The following is an 18,620-nucleotide window of genomic DNA, read 5'->3' as shown; positions in this document are numbered from 1 at the left end:
AGAACATAAGAATAGCCTTACTGGGTCAGACCAATGGTCCTTCTAGCCCAGTATCCTGTTCCATAATGGCCAATATAGGTCACAACTTCCTGGCCAAAACCCAAGGAGTAGCAACATTCCATGTTACTGATCTAGGGTAAGTAGTGGCTTCCCACATGTCTTTCTCAATAACAGACTATGGATTTTTCCTCCAGGAAATTGTCCAAACCTTTCTTAAAACTAGCTACGCTATCCGCTCTTACCACAACCTCTGGCAACGCGTTCTAGAGCTTAACTTTTTTCTGAGTGAAAAAATATTTCCTTCTATTGGTTTTAAAAAAAGTATTTCCCTGTAACTCCATCGAGTGTTCCCTAGTTGATCCTATGATTCTAAATAAGGTTGCAGTCTGTTTATGAGCAAATATTGTGGTACTGATACAATATGTTTTATAGTATGTCATAGACACAGAACGTGAGAAATGTCATGGTGAATCAAGCCCTGACATCCGAGTTCACTATCATTTTCTTCATTCAAATACATTGCAATGGATATAAAATGAGATAAATGTAATACACTATAATATGTATGAAGACAAACAAGATAGCATAAAATAAAGTGCCAGTACTCAGAATAATTGCCAAATGACTGAATAAACAGGTGTTTTCTAAAATGTTTTCTTGAATTCTGAAATGGTAGAAAGGTTTCTGATGTGTAGAGGGAGGTCATTCCAGAGTTTAGGCCCTGCATAATGGAAAGTGAAGAGGAAAGTCGAATCTCAGATAAGGAAAGCAGAGAGAGTAAGTTGTTATCAGCACAATAGAGAGCTTAGGAGGAGTATATGGATTGATTAGTTTACTGAGATATAAGGGCACTGAAGATGATCACGATTTATAGAGTTTCCCTCTTCTATTCTTACCAGTGTGGTTTCTCTTTATTATGAAAGTTGATCAAACAAGTTCTGTTATTGCGTTATGGATTGGATTGTAATTACCTCTGTACGAGCGGCCACTGAAAAGTTCTCAGTCTATCCAACAAAGTTGGGGCAGTCTTGATCAAGGGCTCTACATTTAGTCCTGTGATTTTCCACTTTTTTCATTCCATATCTTTCCAATGGAACGAAAAAAGTGGAAAATCGCTGGACTAAGCCCTCAATGGAGACTGCCCCAACTTTGTTGGTTGGGCTGAGAAATTTTCAGTGGCCCCTTGTAATTTTCTCTGCTACCTATTTACACATTTAAAGTTTTCAATAAGCTCCTTGCCCACATTTTATCAAAACTTTTGATTCTTATTCTAAAACGCACTATTTGTTATATGCATTTGCAACTCTCTGATTGGACTATAATTGAAAAAGACTAGCCAAGTTGTCCATTCATACTGACTGAACTGTTTTCAGGGCCAGAAATAATATTGTTGCTAAGAATTACTTTTGGGTTTATCTATGTCTTGAGAAACTCCCAAACCTCCTGTCACACATATTTGAACATTAAGAGGAATTTCTACACTTGTCAGTTTTCTGAGAGATATAACCACTTCTTTCCAATGTTCCTATGATATGGCACGCCCCACAACAATGAAAAAGTCTCATTTCCGCATATGGTATTTATAACACTAACCACATGACTGGGTATCACATTTTTGTCTTCTCTCAGATGTTGTAAGTTCTTTGAATTGCTTGAAATTGAATAATTTTCTGCTTTACACTTCCATATGCCAGAATGGAGGATTCACATATGTTTTGCTAATCAGACATAGATGTGTCTCCTTGAGCCTCTCTTCCCATTTCCTTTTAAACCCTTCATATTTGCCCAACAGCGTCTTTGGAGCTGTGTATAAATTACTATAATTTCCTGTCTTTTTGTTTTTGAAAAATGTTCATAATCAACTTTAGAGATTTAGGGGAATTAGAGAGTTATACATTATCCAACATCTCACTTGTAAATGTGTGAAAAATTGATTGGTATGTAGATATTTTAATATTTTCGAATAAGGAAAAGAATGACCCTTCTGAACAAATAAAGTGGTAAATATTTGTACTTATCATGCATTAGTTGCAAAAACTAGTGCATGGTATGTGCAAAGCTTGTACAGTAAGGCCCTGATTCTATAAACATTGCCTTTCAGTGTGGTTGTCAATCAACTGCTAGGCACCATTTATAGAATCACGCCATGCAAATGGTTACTAAAAACTGGAAAAATTGGGATAGACTAAATTTCTCCTTTTGGTGGAATTCTTTATGTTTATGCTATAAATATGAAAAAAATGAATGCAGAAATTTCATGTAATAATAAGATATTTAAACTAACATGGACTCCATTGACAAATTTTATTAACACTGATTAGCTAGATTATCCTATTCAATTTCCACATCCAGGGAGGGGGGTATTATATTTTATTGTATAAATTGACCAAATGAAAGAGTTTGGGTTCTTGAATAGGGTGGGGGGGAATGTTTTGTAGTATTTCTTTGAATGATTATAATTGCTGTCTTGAACTCAATTGTATGTATAATTCAATGCACTATTTTCGTATGGAAAATTAATAAAGATTTATAAAAAAGATTTATAAAAAAATTTATAAAGATTTATAAACAAAAAAGAATCACACCTAGAAGCACCTAAACTGTCTTAGGCACTGGTAGTCCTTAAGCTCACTGCTATTTAGGTCAATATTCAGTGCTGGTGCCCATACGTGGCCTGGCACTGAATATTAGGGTCTAATTCTACCCACAACCATCAACATTTAAAAAACTAATGACTGCCATTGGATGAATATTGACTGGGGTATCAACATCTCAAGTACTAGGAAAGGAATAAAGCAATCTGAACAGTGGCAAGACTGCCCTAGGCACCACGAGAATGGAAAAGCAACACCAACAGTAGCACAAGTACCCCTTAAAAACAGGAGCACAGCACTGTAAAATATGGCACTATGAGACAGGTAGGGCATTAAGAAAGATATCAAGAGCAGTGGCATATACTATTAAAATGTTTGATTAGTCTTTAAAAAGGTGTCATTACTTTAAAAATTGTGTTAACTACTTAGCAAACCCAATGGCATTTCTCTTCTATATGGTGGAATGGAATTCCCTAGTGTAGCAAAGGAAGAAGGCACCCGGGGCAATGGCACCCCCATGCGCCCTCCTCTCTGTTCCCTGCACCTTCCATGCCAACTACCCCTGTGCCCTCCTCGCCCTGCTCCTTCTGCATCACACTCGTGTCCTCCCTTCCCACCCCCGTACCTCTTGAAATCTTTGTCAGCGTGAGCAGCTTCTCCAGCCTGCTGCTCGCACTGCCTTTCCCTCTGATGTCATTTCCTGGCCCCACGACCTGGATGTGATTTCAAAGGGAGCCAGGCCAGCATGAGCAGCGGGCTAAAATTAGTTGCTCATGCTGGAGAAGATTTTAAATAGGTGCAGGGAAGGGAGGGCACGAGCATGGTGTGGGAGTGGAGAGGTGCCAGCACCCCCCACCAAGATGGCACCAGGGGCAGTCCATCCCCCAACCCTTCTTACTACGCCACTGTTCCCCAGTGAACATGAAAAGTTCTGGCCTGATTCCTTCTAGAACATAAGTCCTCAACCCAGTCTTCAGAACACACCCAGTCACTCAGGTTCTCATTCATGAATATTAATGAGATAAATTTGCATGCACTCTCTCCGTTTGCAAATATATCTCATGCAGATTCATTCTGGTTATCCCCAAAACCTGACTGACTAGGTGTGTCTGAGGGCTGAGTTGGGAACCCCTGTTGTCAAGGGATTTATCTTTATTAGAACTATACATGCTGTGGGCATGATATTCAATGTAGTTATGCTGTTACCAGTGGGTGCTCTTCACACAGGTGCTTTTTTGTTTTTGTTTTTTTTTTTTTGACATAAAGAGAAACTTTATTTTGGCCCTGATGGGTGGAGTAGACAAAGCTTGTAAAGAACATTAGCAACTAGAACAAAGACAACAGTAAGGTAGGGTTGGTCTTCAAACGTTGTAACCAATTAACCCATGCTTGCCAATGATCTCTCCAATATAAAACCACATCAGCACCTCTGTGGCTACAAAACCATTCTGCAGGGCTTCCTTTACTGTGAGCTGTGTAAGACGGCCACTCTGAAAGGCACTGACCATCTTTTTCATGCTCTCTATAGCCTTATCTAGCAGGAGTTGGAGGAACTAGCTCAACCTTGGCATAGTACCAAAATGTGCTAAATGGGGCCTGGAGTAAGTCACAGCAGCGCTCACAAGCTGTGGCGTCCGGGTGACGATGGTCTTGATAAGCCTCTGGGCAGCTTGTCTTCACACAAGTGCTTTGAACTGAATTTCACAGGTTGGCTAATGCAAAACTTTTGACTTCATATGTTTATTAGATAAATGGCTTCTTTTCAATATCAGAGCCCACTAAGAGATTAGATTTTGGTGGGACGGCTTGATGCCTGGCTAAAATTTAACTGCTTAGAAGATGGAGGGCTAAGAGGCATGCTTTACTAGATAGCGCTGATTTTCAAAGCTATCTAGATAATTTTATGAGGTTCAGTATGAATAACTGTCCTACAATTAACCAGATCCACTGTCAAGTTAACTTTTGGAGACCATATTTGGCTGACTGATTTTATCTAGATAATATTTTTATTTATCAAAAATGTTTAAGATAGGCATTAATTCGCATAAGCCACAATCACCTAGAGCAGTGTTCTTTGACACCTATGGACCAGCAGAAATAAAATAATTATTTTGCGGACCGGCAATTGAAGAACACTGGGCTAAGTCGTGGGCCAGACCCCGCCCATCTCTGCCCAGTCTCCGCCCAATCTCCACCCCAGACCTCGCCCCAAAAGAGTACTAATTGTAACACCATTTTTTCCATTCATTTTTCATATATACACACACAATATAATTTTATTAACAGCACATAATGGTTAACCATAAAATTAAACTACACAAACCCACTATATGCTTCTCAACATTCATTCCTATCAGAAAACAGATATCCCCATGCAAATACAGGACCAAAAACTAAAAGTACTAATATATACTAATGAAACCCTAAGGGCTCCTTTTACTAAGGTGCGCTAGCGTTTTTAGCGCACGTTTGAGAGAAGGCTTCTTATTCAGGCACAGGATGCGCATAGGAGATGCTGTGTACTGAGGAATAAGGAGCAGGCCCGAAGATAACGCCGCATCGATTGTACCGCGGACCGACGGCTGGAAAACACTATCTTGGGCCCTATGCATATGCTGACCCTGTGGACCAGCAGGAAAATTTTGCTGACTGGCACCGGTCCACGGATTGGCAGTTGAAGAACACTGATCTAGAGTTCGCTGTTTTATATCATTTTTACAATCCATGCTGTTTATCCACAGTTTGTCTACATCTCAAGGAAGCATGTAGGGAAGGCTAGTTTATACTGTTGGGAAGGCTAATTTATATTATTCATAATTGTATTACTACACATATGACTGAAAAAAAGAGTGACCCAAATTCTAATGAATAAGGAAGGGGTCTTTTTACTAAAGCTTAGCATAACTAACGGAATTAGTGTGCGACAGCCTATTGCATCTATGGGTTTCTTAGCATTTAGCACATGCTAAGCATTAGTAAAATGACTCCTAGAAGAACAAATAAATACATACATATCTGATTTATTTTTTCATCACTTTATTTTATATCAATAGAAAACCAGATCAAGTGCTTCTTTCCCTATTCAAAAAAAAATGTTCTGCATCCGTTGTAATTTAGCAAATTGTTGTTCATTGTCTTTTCAGTTATGTGAGGAAACTCCCTTTTGTAGTCTATACAAGAATAGTGTTACTCAATTTTAAGTGTTTAAATAGAAAAGCATGTTCATTTGGCAAAATTATGTGAAGTTAGGAAATACTCATAACAGTTCTATCAATTGCATATGAAATAAATTTTAAAAAATAGTCACTCAAAACATCTGGATAACTTTTGCCAACTATCTCTTTTTTTTAGTTGTTATTGGATTAATATTCTCTATCATGAATTTTATAATACCTGTGTGGTAAGAACAAGCCATGCATGTTGAATTGTTTTTAGTACATTTTTTTGGCAATTGGAATTTCGCAGTTGTGCTCTATTTAGAACAGCAGCCAATCTGAACTTGCTGAAAGGAATTTGGGATCCTAAAGAGAGTAGTTGAGCATGTACAATCACAGAGCTGGTATGAAAAACATATTTATTACTAACTGCTAATGATCTGCCAGCAGAAGAAAAGAAATGTATCACTTTTTGAAGCTATCAAGTTTATCAACTCTATTTACATACTGTGGTTATTGATCCAGGACTATCTCTCAACTCAGTTTTCGACTGATGGCCAAGCTACTGCAAGATTGACTTTGGCTATTATTATCCAGATTCAATATAGGTTGTCCAAAGTTAGGTACCCAAATTTGGGCACAGAGTGCCAAAATAATTCATAAATTTGATGCTAACAACCAGTTATTGTCATTAATTGAAGTTCATTAGCACTTAATTGGCACTAATTTGGATTTACCCACACATCTGCCTATGTGCTATTTTAAAATGCTGTATGCCCAAAGTGTCTGTTTCTGCAAATGCACGTCTTGATGGTAGACGGTGGTAGGTGTCCTACTGTCATCTCTCAGCCAATTGGGACATACGAGGATGGACCCCTACATTGGAGGCATATGTTGCACGTCTACAGAGATGCATAGGGATGCTTAAACACGCTCAAGGTGGGTCTTGGAAGTGATTTCACCCAGAAGTGGCCTTAGACTTGCTTAAGTGTTCCTACGTGTCTCTGTAGATATACTACAGATGTCTTAAATGTAGGCCTGCAAAAAGTTGGTCTATATTTAAGGCATCTGTCAATGAACATAGACAAGATTCATTGTAGGACTTTGATGTGTCTTAAAAGAATCGGACTCAATATGTCTCACATGCAACCCAAAAGAGGGCATGGTCAAGGACAAATTTAGGCAACGTGTTATAGCATACTGCGGGTTATTCAACCAATCTGCACACCAGAATTTACATGAGGTCTCAACTATTGTAAATCCTTATGCCCAAAGATGGGCATGGGAATCCACTCTTAAGTGCAATTCTATAAAGGACACTCAGCCCAGAGTGTCCTTAATAGAATAGCGCAGGGTTTCTCAAACTTTTTTCACTCCAGCACACTAAATGGAGCAAATGTTTTTCGTGGCACATTATAATTGAAATTATAAAATTGTAAAACCAAAAAAATATTAAAATTGAGAGTTATTTGTTTAAAGTTCTTTAAGCTATGCATGGGTGATTGTAACAACGGTAAAACTACAGTAGATAGAATAGAATTGCTAATCAATGTGATGGATGAACTTGTTTTTGAGTGCAAATTAACTCAAAACATGATTCAATAGTCGACAAGCAAGCACGCATTTCATCATCCACAATCTGCAGTCATTCATTTTTATTTTTTTTTTCCAATTTAATATCTGTCAGAGCTGAAAATCCAAGTTTGTAAAGATAAGAAGATCCAAATGGTAACAAAGCCTTGATTGCTTTGTTGCTCAAGTCAGGATAACCATTGCATAAAAAAATAAAACTAAAATTACTTGCTGTTAGTTTTCAAGGACTAATCATGTCATAGAATGATGCTTATGTGGGCGGTTGTATGGATGCAGGTGCTCATAACATTGACAGACTCTTGGGTATGTGATGTACATGTCATCTATTCTATCTATGAAGGGAATTTTTATTTTATTTTTTTTCATAATCTTTATTCATTTTTACAACTTACAACGAGTGTATCAATAAATTGACAATTGAAATTAAGTACATCACTTGAATTTCTTTCATATTTAACAGTACAAAAAGCAATAAAAAAAACCTGAGATTATACAAAATACTGTAGTTCGCTTAATCTTCGGACGGCGAAAACAAGACCACATTAGCCCATATTACAAAAAATTGCACTGGCTACCAATGGAAGCGTGAATTCAGTTCAAATTTGCATGCATCTGCTTCAAGCAAATCTGGGGCCTAGCACCTTCCTACCTGCAAACACACTTCGCTCTACACAACCCCACACGAACAACCAGAAACAAAAACATCTTCGCCTATCCTAATATTACTGGCTGCAAATACAAATCCTACCTTGACAGAACCTTCATGTTCCAAGCTAACCGACAACAATCCTGGCTGGGAAACTACATAAATAAAACCAGACAAACCTACCATGCATTCCGAAAATCTATCAAAACCGCTCTGTTTGACAAATTCATCACCTAAACAGACCATTCCACGCTCTCTACACTTTTTCCCCCTTCAAACCCCTAAGCAATTCTTCAGGCAATTCCTACCCCCCCCCTTTACTTTCCCTCCTCTACAACCCTTTTCTCCTGTAACATTCCCCTCATGCATTTGTAATTCGCTGAATGTCCAGCCTTCTCTTGATGTGAACCGCCTAGAAGTCGACTGACTATGGCGGTATAGAAAAATTAAGTTATTATTATTATTATTATTATTACTACCATAACATATGTAATATTTTCTTAAAACATATACAATAAGTGAAATACAGAGTAAATTAATCATTTGGCTAAGGCTCTCCCTTACATTATAGATGTGCATCAAACTGGATTGGTTGCTCATACACATTCTTCACATAACACTAGATTGGCTCTTCATATGTTGACACTGACAAAATTACATAGAAGATCCTGCCTTCTCTATATCTTTGGATGTGGAGAAGGCATTCGATCGTGTAGAATGGACTTTTATGTACCAAGCAATGGAATGGTTTGGAGTGGGCTCTGGATTTATACAAATGATCAAAGCTTTGTATGGTTCCCCTTTGGCCAGATTGTATATAAATAATTCTTATTTGGATGGTTTTCGTCTGGGGAGGGAAGTTAGGCAGGGCTGTCCCTTATCTCCTCTGTTGTTTGATATTGTATTGGGACCTTTATTATTGGCTATTCAACAAGCAGATGAGATTCAGGGTATTCCCTATGCTGGTCGGGAATACAAAGTTTCTGCATATGCAGATGATATTTTGCTGCATTTGAGGAATCCAGAATTTACTATTCAACATTTATTGAATTTGATCGAAAGATTCGGAAAGTTTTCAGGATATAAAATAAATTGGAATAAATCAGAAGTCTTTCCACTTAATATACATTCTCAAAAAGGATTGTTTGATCATTTCCCTTTTCTTTGGAAAGAAGAGGGTATAAAATATTTAGGAATAGGGATTTACAAATCAGTGGTAGAAACAATAAAAATAAATGAAAAATATTTATTATTAAAGGTGACAGAAATGTGTGAGCAATGGAATCCGTTACATATATCTTGGTGGGGAAGAGTTCAAACGGTGAAAATGATGATTTTGCCTGTGGTATATTATCAAATGGGAATGCTACCAATCTATTTTCAAAGTTCTTTTTATAAGAAATTGAACAGTATTCTTATTAAATTTATTTGGAGGGGCAAAACTGCTAGAATAGCCTTAGTATCTTTACAAAAAACACTTGAAGAGGGAGGGGTAAATTTTCCAAATTTCTCTAGGTATCATCAGGCCTATATTCTGTGTCAGGGTATGTACTGGATCCTACCTGATTTCATGGAACATTATCCAGAGTGGTTAATTTTGGAATGGAAAATTATGTCCCCGATGCGTTTATCTCATATATTAGACATTAGATTACCCATTTATGCTAAGGATAATAACATTATTTTGGATACTTGGAAGACCCTGAGATACATAAATAAATTAACTGAAATTCCTATAGAAGAATCTTTGGGTCAATCGCTATGGCTCAACTCCAAGATACAAATAGGCGGTTCAAAAATTGCATGGAAAGATTGGATGAAAGCAGGCATAAGAACATTAGAGGATGTTATTTCAAATGGAAAACTGATTGATTTTTCACAGTTGCAACAATCTTTTGGGATCTCAAAATTTCAATTTTATAAATGGTTGCAACTGAAACAGGCTATTCAGAAAGGGTTCCCTGAATGGCGTAATTTAAAAATTTTTTATAGCCTGCAATTCCTCTGTTTTCAAGCGGAAATGCTAGGGCATCAAGCCGCCAAGTGGTATAAATTAATATCTGAACATATGAATAAGAAACCCAAAAATGCTCTTAGGGATATTTGGAGCATTGAGATGAAGCAGTATATTTCTGCATCTCGATGGCCACGTATTTGATCTTGGAGGATGAGGTGTATGGCGTCAGCATCTATGAAACAAACTTGGTTCTTTTTATTACATCGTTCTTTTTGGACCCCAGTTAGTTTGAATAAATTAGATAATTCTAGATCTAGAACATAAGAACATAAGCATTGCCTCTGCCGGGTCAGACCAGGGGTCCATCGTGCCCGGCAGTCCGCTCCCGCGGCGGCTAATAGATGCTGGCACTGTCACCTTGACATAGGAACATTAGACCATCTATTGTTTTACTTCCCTAGAATTCTGATTTTTTGGAAATCAATTTGGGGAAAAATTAATAATATTTTAAATTCTGAGATCCCTTTAACTTATGAAATAATAATTTGCGGTACTATTTTGCATATTAAAGATAAACATAAAAGACGTCTCTTTTTAATTATGACAAGTATAGCTATACAATTGATTATACGAAACTGGAAAAATTGGTTTCGCCTCAACTTTACATTTTGGTGGGCAAGTTTATGTCTAATATATAAATATGAGAAAATGAAAGCTGCCATATTAGGGAATAATGAAAATTTAAAATTAATTTGGGGCCCATTGACATCCTTTGTAGAATCTCTATAGTTATGGTTTGTCATAAGATAATATGCACATCCGGGGGGCAGGGGGAGGAGGGATGGGAGGTAAATAAGAATGGAAAATGGTTGGAAAAGTTTTGGTGGATGAGGGGAGGGTATTAAGTGTGCATTTTTGAGAATTTTAAGTAATGTCTATATTGTATGAAGGGAATTTTTAAAAATAAAGTAAATTTTTGGAATCTCTCATGGCATACCACTGTACCACGGCACACAGTTTGAGAGACACTGGAATAGTGCTTAGCATGGATATTCCTTGTGCCTAAATTGAGCACCATCAACTGAATCTGACACTATTTTTCTTACCCATTCCTCTAATGCAGTACTCATCCAAACCTACCCCCTTTACTAACACATAGCGCAGATTTTAGCGCCAGCAGCGGCGGTAACTGCTCCAACGCTCATAGGAATTCTACGAGTGTCAGAGCAGTTACTGCCACTGCTGGCGCTAAAACCTGCACTATGCATTAATAAAAGAGGTGGTTAGTGTGGTGTCTTCCTGCCATTATTATGCCAAATCTTCAGGGAGCTCTAAAAATTGTATCTTCTAGATTTTGAAATATACAAAAAAGGTTCAGAAGATGTTACTCTTTTCCCATGCTTAGGAATTATTTAGTACCAGCTTGTTCCTTTGGTCTTCAGCATTTTTCACATATACTGCTCCAGTGTCAGTACTGTTCTCTCTATTCATTCACCTCCTCAGGTGTCTGCCTTCTCACTAAGCATGTGCAGGCCAACAGTTTTTGTTTTGTTTTCAAGTGAAGGGTAATTTTAAAATGGAATGTCTTTTCAGGCAGGCCTCCCTCACCCTTTTCACTCCCATCTCCTTTTATAACCTGGACCCTCCTGGACCCTTCTGTTTTGTTTCCCCCTCTCTTGGCCTCATGGGAGTTGTAGTTCTTATTAGGGATGGACTTTTTAACCAAATGAAAATGACAGGAAGAAAACCCACACAATTTCTTTTTTCATGTATTAAAAGTATTCACTCTTCTGAAAGTGTGTGCACTTTCACAAAGATTGCACACTTTTAAAAAGAGTGTGCACTATTTGCAACAAGATTGAACCCTTTCTTGATAGTGTGAGTCCCCTTTATAAATAGTGCGCACTGTGGAAAATGTGCTCTTTTTGAAAAGAGTGTGCACAGTTTCTGAAAGCATGCCGTCTCGACAGCGCTCCCTTAGGGTCCCTTTTACTAAAGCTTATTGTGTGCTCAGTACCACTAAATGTGGAGCATTTAGTGCATGCTAATGTCCGTTAGTTAACATCGGCATTCACTGTAAATGTCCAGTAACTTTACTCTGTAAACCACACAGAACTGAAAGGTAGTTGCGGTATACAAGCATATTGTTATGTTATATACCACTTGCCATAAACACTCAGATCATTCATTCACAAATCATGCCTAACACAACACATAGAGCAAGCTCATAGTGGCAAAACAATTTCGGCCACAGCATTATTCATTACCAACAAATATATATAAGATTGAATAGAACTCACAGTTATATCCAAGTACAAGAAATAAAAGCCCCGGTGCAGCTTCCCAATCCCTATGGAGCTATTGGTGCCAAAACTAGTTCACAGCTGGTTGCATAATATGTTTTTTGTTTTTGCTTTGGCTGGCGGTACTGCAGTTTTCGTTGGATTTTTTTGTGTTATAATATTTGCGACAACATTCAACAGCATGATCCACAGTGACGTCAAGCCACTCCTCAACTTGTAGCAGTATTGCCCACAAGCAACCTCTTCTATCCTCAGTCCAGAAAATTCTCTTTTCACAGCCGCATCTGAGGCCAGTACCACCAGTTGTGCTACCTCCACCTACCCCACCCCAATAACCCCAAATTCCCCCAGCCTGCCACAACAGTCAACCAAGAAACAGAACAATAGCACACAATAGAATTACACAGGGAAGGGAAGGAGGGAAACATTTCTCCATAGCACCAAACACCCTGAACCTTGCTGCTCCCTCCCAAAACCCAAATACCCAGAAGCCTTCCAAACTCCCAACCTTATTCCCTTGTACAATCTACACCCACCTCTCTTCTTAACCTCCAATCATATTCCTTCCTTTCCTCCAATCCTGAGCTGTACCTCCTGTTAACAGCCTATCTAACTTATCCTACCTGAAGTTTTCCCCATATATCATTCTGAACCTTAGCGGCTAAATATAGGACAGCCTTTATGCTTTTCTAACTTTTAGCCACTTCCTTTACTAGATCTAGATATGGCTGCTTACCAGTTAAATCACAGCTCCTCCCACAGAATGCCCTGGCACTAACTGGACAGTGCAAAAGTGGTCTGTGGTGATATTCAGTGGTGCTGTCTAGTTAAGTGCTAGTAAATATCTACAGTTAGCCCTGACCAAGCCATTTAAACATCCCAGAGCTCCTCCTTAAAAGGGGAGGGGCCAACGGAGTTCAGCCGTTCGTGCGTCGAAGGCGAGCATTAAAGGCGCTCGCCTTAGTGAGAGCGCCTTTGTGAAGGACCTTAAGAAGGGACGAGCAAAGAAGAAACACTAAGGAAGGACACCTACACGGGCAAGTACTACAAGGGCAACAGGACAGACAAGCAGTAGATAAACAAACACAGTAGTAGCAGAGGGCAATCACAGCAGACACAGAGGACACATACAAGCAACAGGGCTAGCAGGTTTAAAATCAAGAAAAGGACTTCACATTAACACCAAAGACACTACACAGATTCCTACACAAGGAGAAGCCACTTCAGATGACAGACCGGCAAGCGGACAGCAATGGATGCAGCAGACAGAAGCAGGATGTTGAGCTACCCAGATTTCTGCACCGTTTGCCATATGTATGACTACCTCCCCTTTGGGAGGCGGTCTTCTGCATGCACTCGATGCGAGGAACTGGAGGGCCGGAAGAATCAAGTCAAACTCCTGGAGGGCAGAATACTGGAACTAGAAGCACTTAGAGCAGTGGAAGAGGAAGACAGAGAGGCAGAAAACTTCATGACAGAGGAAACCATTGAGGAAGAAGTCAGGGATTTAGAGAAGTTCATCGAACAGGCATACAGGGAGGCTGTGGAAAATCACCAAAAGTGGAGCTGCCAAGATACACCTACAGTGAGTGAGTACCACCTGGAGAACAACCACAAGGAAGACGAGTCTGGTGCAAGCCAACGCCAGGATGAAGGAAGATGGAAGTGCACAGGGGACACAGACTTGATCAAAACATTCAAGATACCGGTAATGATGAGAATAGACTTAGTAGATAAAGACAGGTTGTTCACCCTCTCCAAGGTAGAGAGAACGAGAGGTTACTCTCTAAAGTTAAAAGGGGATAGATTCTGTACAAACGTAAGGAACTTCTTCTTCACCCAGAGAGTGGTAGAAAACTGGAACGCTCTTCCGGAGGCTGTTATAGGGGAAAACACCCTCCAGGGATTCAAGACAAAGTTAGACAAGTTCCTGCTGAACCAGAACGTACGCAGGTAAAACTAGTCTCAGTTAGGGCACTGGTCTTTGACCTAAGGGCCGTTGCGTGAGAGGACTGCTGGGCATGATGGACCACTGCTTTGACCCAGCAGCAGCAATTTTTATGTTCTTATGTTCTTAAATGACTTTGAATATTAGGTAGAATGTTGACACCTATCTGAATAACGGTGAGGAATATACATGGATTATTGAAATGCCACAGCAATTGGGTTTTGTTTTGTTTTTCACAGTGTTGAAATATTGACCTATCCATTCTCAGTACAGCATAGTTAGGGGGGGCCTTATGTTGTAGCTAAAACACACATACAAAGGATATAGAAGGCATTCTAGGTGGAACTAAAACGTGAGTTCATTATAAACTGCTGTATTAACATTTGACATGAAATGTTTTTAATTTGCAATTCATCTGTTGGGAAGTGGGTATATTTTTCTGTGAAGCTAAAAAAGGCCAACCCTTTTTCTAAACTACTATGAAAACAACAGTTCATAATATGAGATTTAGTAGTATGTCTTGTGCAAAATTTAGTTTTCATATGACTTAGAAATCATGCCAATATCAGGGAGCATAATTCATTTCATAAAAATTATGGTTGGAAGTGAAAGAGAATGCAAATATTTTCCTAATAGAATTTATTTGTTTTTCTTTTCATTCTTTGGCGTTCATTCTTCTGTATTTGAAGCTTTATTTCTTGGCTCATGCTTCAAGATCTATCTTTGTGCACAAAATGTGATCCATTTCAAAAAGATTAAAGGTCTTAGGTCATCCAATTCCCACTATTAACAAATAAGTCATTCTATACATGTTTCTGTGCTCTTGATTAAACCCAATGATGGTTATGAGGGTGATTTTTATAACTGCAAGCCCACATAAAAATATATGCATACTTTCTTCTCTGCAGGCCTCCATGAATTTTCACAGCAAATGCATGTTGTATATAGTTCCACTATAATAATTACCCATGGGAACTTATGGATTTAGATTTACACCTGTTCTAACTGGATACATTTCTGAGTTATTTTTTTTCGAACACATGACCACATTTTGAAAGTATGTGTGTAATACCAACTCTTTCTCAATGCTGCACCAGGAAATGTCTCGACTCAATTCATATGTCCAGTTCTAAAAAGCTTAAGTGGCTTTGGCGTGATGATGAACAAAAAACAGAGATTGAGTAAGGGAGGCATACATAGGCCCTCTTTTACTAAGGTGCGCTAAGCGTTTTAACACGCGTTTAGCGTGTGCTAAATCAACACATGCACTAACTGCTAATGTGTTCATAGGATAACATGCACGTGTTAGCGTTTAGCGTGCGCTAATATTTATCACACGCTAAAGAGCACTTTAGTAAAAGAGGGGGATAGTAAGCATAGATGTTTGGATCCAAAAATCTGACCATTGATGCAATGCTTGTGGAGGCATATTTTCGAATTGCTGGAGGTCTTTATAGATCCTAGATGACATATGAAATTCTACTACCAGAGTATCCATATACTGTACTTGTACAAATGTGGACTTTTTTATTATTATAGCAAACTGGATTTTATTCTTGGTTAAATATTGATGCAGTTGTAACCAAGGAAAAAAAATTCAAGATCCACTATGATATCTTGTTTGAAGTTCTGTAAAAGATAATAGCTGAGTACTACAAATCTGATCCAAGGTATAAATGCCATACACGATATCTAATAAAGTTTTGCATGAGTGATTGATAAAAAGTATCCTTTATTTGAACTTGAAACATTGAATCCGGTAACACGAATACGTTTACAGTTCTAGCTAAAAAAGGATGTTTTTGAAAACAAGATGGGAGCTTACAACTGAGCAATGATCCAAGATCCAAAAGTATGAACCAGAAGCCATTTGATTTTAACCCATCTGGGTGTTGTCAAAGGAGAAAGACAAGAAAAAAAGTATAGGTGATCTATGATGCTCAATCCTTGTAATATACCGTGCAAGACTCGACATGTACATATTTCAGCTCCTATGGCCTGCCTCAGGAGTCTGAATCTTGACCTTATGAATTAATTAATATCACCTATACTGATAGCCTTCTTACCATTATTCTTGAAAAAAAAGTAAAAATAGTGAAACTAAAATAAGGAAACTTTGTCTTTCTGTCAGGTCAATATGTGAGCCGTTACTACCGCTTATGGTGCTCCCATAGTCATCTGTGGTTGGAAAAGTAGAAACCGCAGAATCCAACTCTCTCTCAAATGCTGAACAGGATGTGGCCCGGGACCCCCAGTCCAAACTAGCAAGCCTTCTCCCATGTCCTCCGGGCTTTGTAGCTAGGCTCCCTTCTGTGGTGTCTGGCTGGGGCTCTTCCAAGGTCATCTGGGCTAGGCTTTCCAGCAATGAGGCCCCACCACAATTCCCATTTCATACCATTCTATTCAGGTAGATGGTCAGTTGGGCTTAGTAGTACCTTTCCCGATCAATGAGACCCAGGAAACAAGGCCTCTGGAGTCAGAACTGGCTTGGTCCCCACTGCTGGCTCTCTCTCTTGTGTAAAGCATGTCTGCCTCACTTTGCTCACAACTGGAGAAGATGGCCACCAGCTCACGGCAATGCTTACACTCTGGAAACTGGAATAATCCTATGAGCTTCTTGCCTTCCAGAGCAAGGACAATCTTTCTTCTGAAATGGTAATCTCCTTTGTTGGTCATGAACCTAGCACTAAAGATGTTGAAAGCAATCTCATGGTTTAGGTCTTTTCTTTCTGACCAGAGACAGGAAGTTTGCATTAATGGTCAAAGTTCTGTGCAGAGGGAAATACAGACAGGAGTTCCTCAGGGATCTTCACTGTCAGCGGTATTGGTTAACACATATCTTGTACCACTGTGTACATTATTGCGAGATCTTGGGGTATCGTACAGAATATATGCTGACGATCCTGTTGTTTTTCCTTCCCATGAAAAAGTCGATGGTTTTGACTCAGCAGAAGTTGAATACTTTCTTGGCTAAGATGAAGCACTGGATGTTTAAGAACAAGTTGATGTTAAATTTGCAAAAGACTATGGTAATGTATTTGGCAAGAACACCTACAGTGAACTTGCCCGGAACTCTGTGGGTGCTAGATACTGTTGTTCAGGTTTCCTCGGAATTCCAGTATCTTGGAGTTGTCTTGGATTCCCAATTATTATTCAGACATCATGTGTTAAGCTCAATTAGGAGGGTGTATTATAAGATACACTTAGTAAGTAAACTGTATCATTATGTGTCATGGAGGAATTTTAAAACCATTCTCCAAATGTTGGTACTTCTGGTTCTTGATTACTGTAATGTGGTACTGTTAGGTGTTGCAAAATGGTGGTGTTGCTTGGTCAGTTTTTCAACGCCTAACTTTTTTGGAAGTTCTCGCGCCTCAGCCTCGTAACTACAAAGGACTTGTTCTCTGTAATACTACATCTCAGTGACCCCTGATGCAGGCGACTTGTGTCGCCGAAACACAGTACTGTGTCGGGTCCACAGTTGATGTTCGTCCTTTTGTTTTGGAATAAACAAGATTGTTTTTACAATTATTTGGTCTTGGAGTGTTCATTGTCCGATCCAACTCTGCTTTGTTTGGTGTTAAAATCTCTAAAGGTAGTTCAAAACTCCATTTTGTGGGTGTTGTTCCTGCTTCAAAGAAATGAACATGTAACAGATTATTACTGTAAGCTTTAATGGTTGAAAATTGAGTTTAGAATCAAGTATAAATTATTGCTGATGGTTTATTCAAGTATACAAGGGTTTGCCCCACAGTATTTGATGGATTGCATATCACCTTATGTTAGGATGCAAAAGCTTTGCTCGGCAACAGAGCAGAACTTGGCTATATACCATCTAGAAAGGAGCTAAGTTTGCAGATGGTGAGAGAAAAGGTTTTTTTCATGTAGTGGTCCAGAAAAATGGAATAAGCTTCCATCTTTCATTAAGCAACAAAAGAGTTGGCAGGCCTTTAAGAAACTGTTAAAAAGTCATCTGTTCTATTGTATGACATATACAGTATGACTTTATCGGTGCTGCAATGACTATTTTATGGTATGTTCATTGAGCTGATCCTTTTGGGATAGGAGAATTATTTGGTGATGTTAGTGTTGTTATGTCAGTTTGTCATGTAATTTGGTGTTGTCAATTTTAATTTTTGTAAAATGATTGAAATGTCATTTGTGTATATTTATGAATGTGTTGATGTACTTCGCCTTGTATAAAGACGGATTATAAATAAACCAATCCTAAACCAATCCAATTTGATGAAGGACCAGCCTGTTGTGTTGCAATTCCTACAGCACTTGGGATATCTCTCATAAAATATTAGCTATTCAACAGGGACGTTATAAAAAATTCATTGATGTTTGGGAGCCATTAACAAATTATTGTAAGGATTGATTATAATGAATTATTTATTTCTCCCCTTTTATTTATTGAAGTA

The 18,620-nt window shown here is 38.6% G+C and overlaps 1 pseudogene; it reads right to left on the bottom strand.

The window, feature by feature from the left end:
* Positions 1-3,955: 3,955 nt before the first annotated feature.
* Positions 3,956-16,872, bottom strand: LOC117357285 (annotated as a pseudogene).
* Between the last annotated feature and the right edge of the window lie 1,748 nt (positions 16,873-18,620).

This window comes from Geotrypetes seraphini, chromosome 3, assembly GCF_902459505.1.
Source record: "Geotrypetes seraphini chromosome 3, aGeoSer1.1, whole genome shotgun sequence".
NCBI lineage: Eukaryota > Metazoa > Chordata > Amphibia > Gymnophiona > Dermophiidae > Geotrypetes > Geotrypetes seraphini.
Note: the sequence above shows the minus strand (reverse complement) of the source record. Positions and strands in the feature narration are given on the sequence as shown.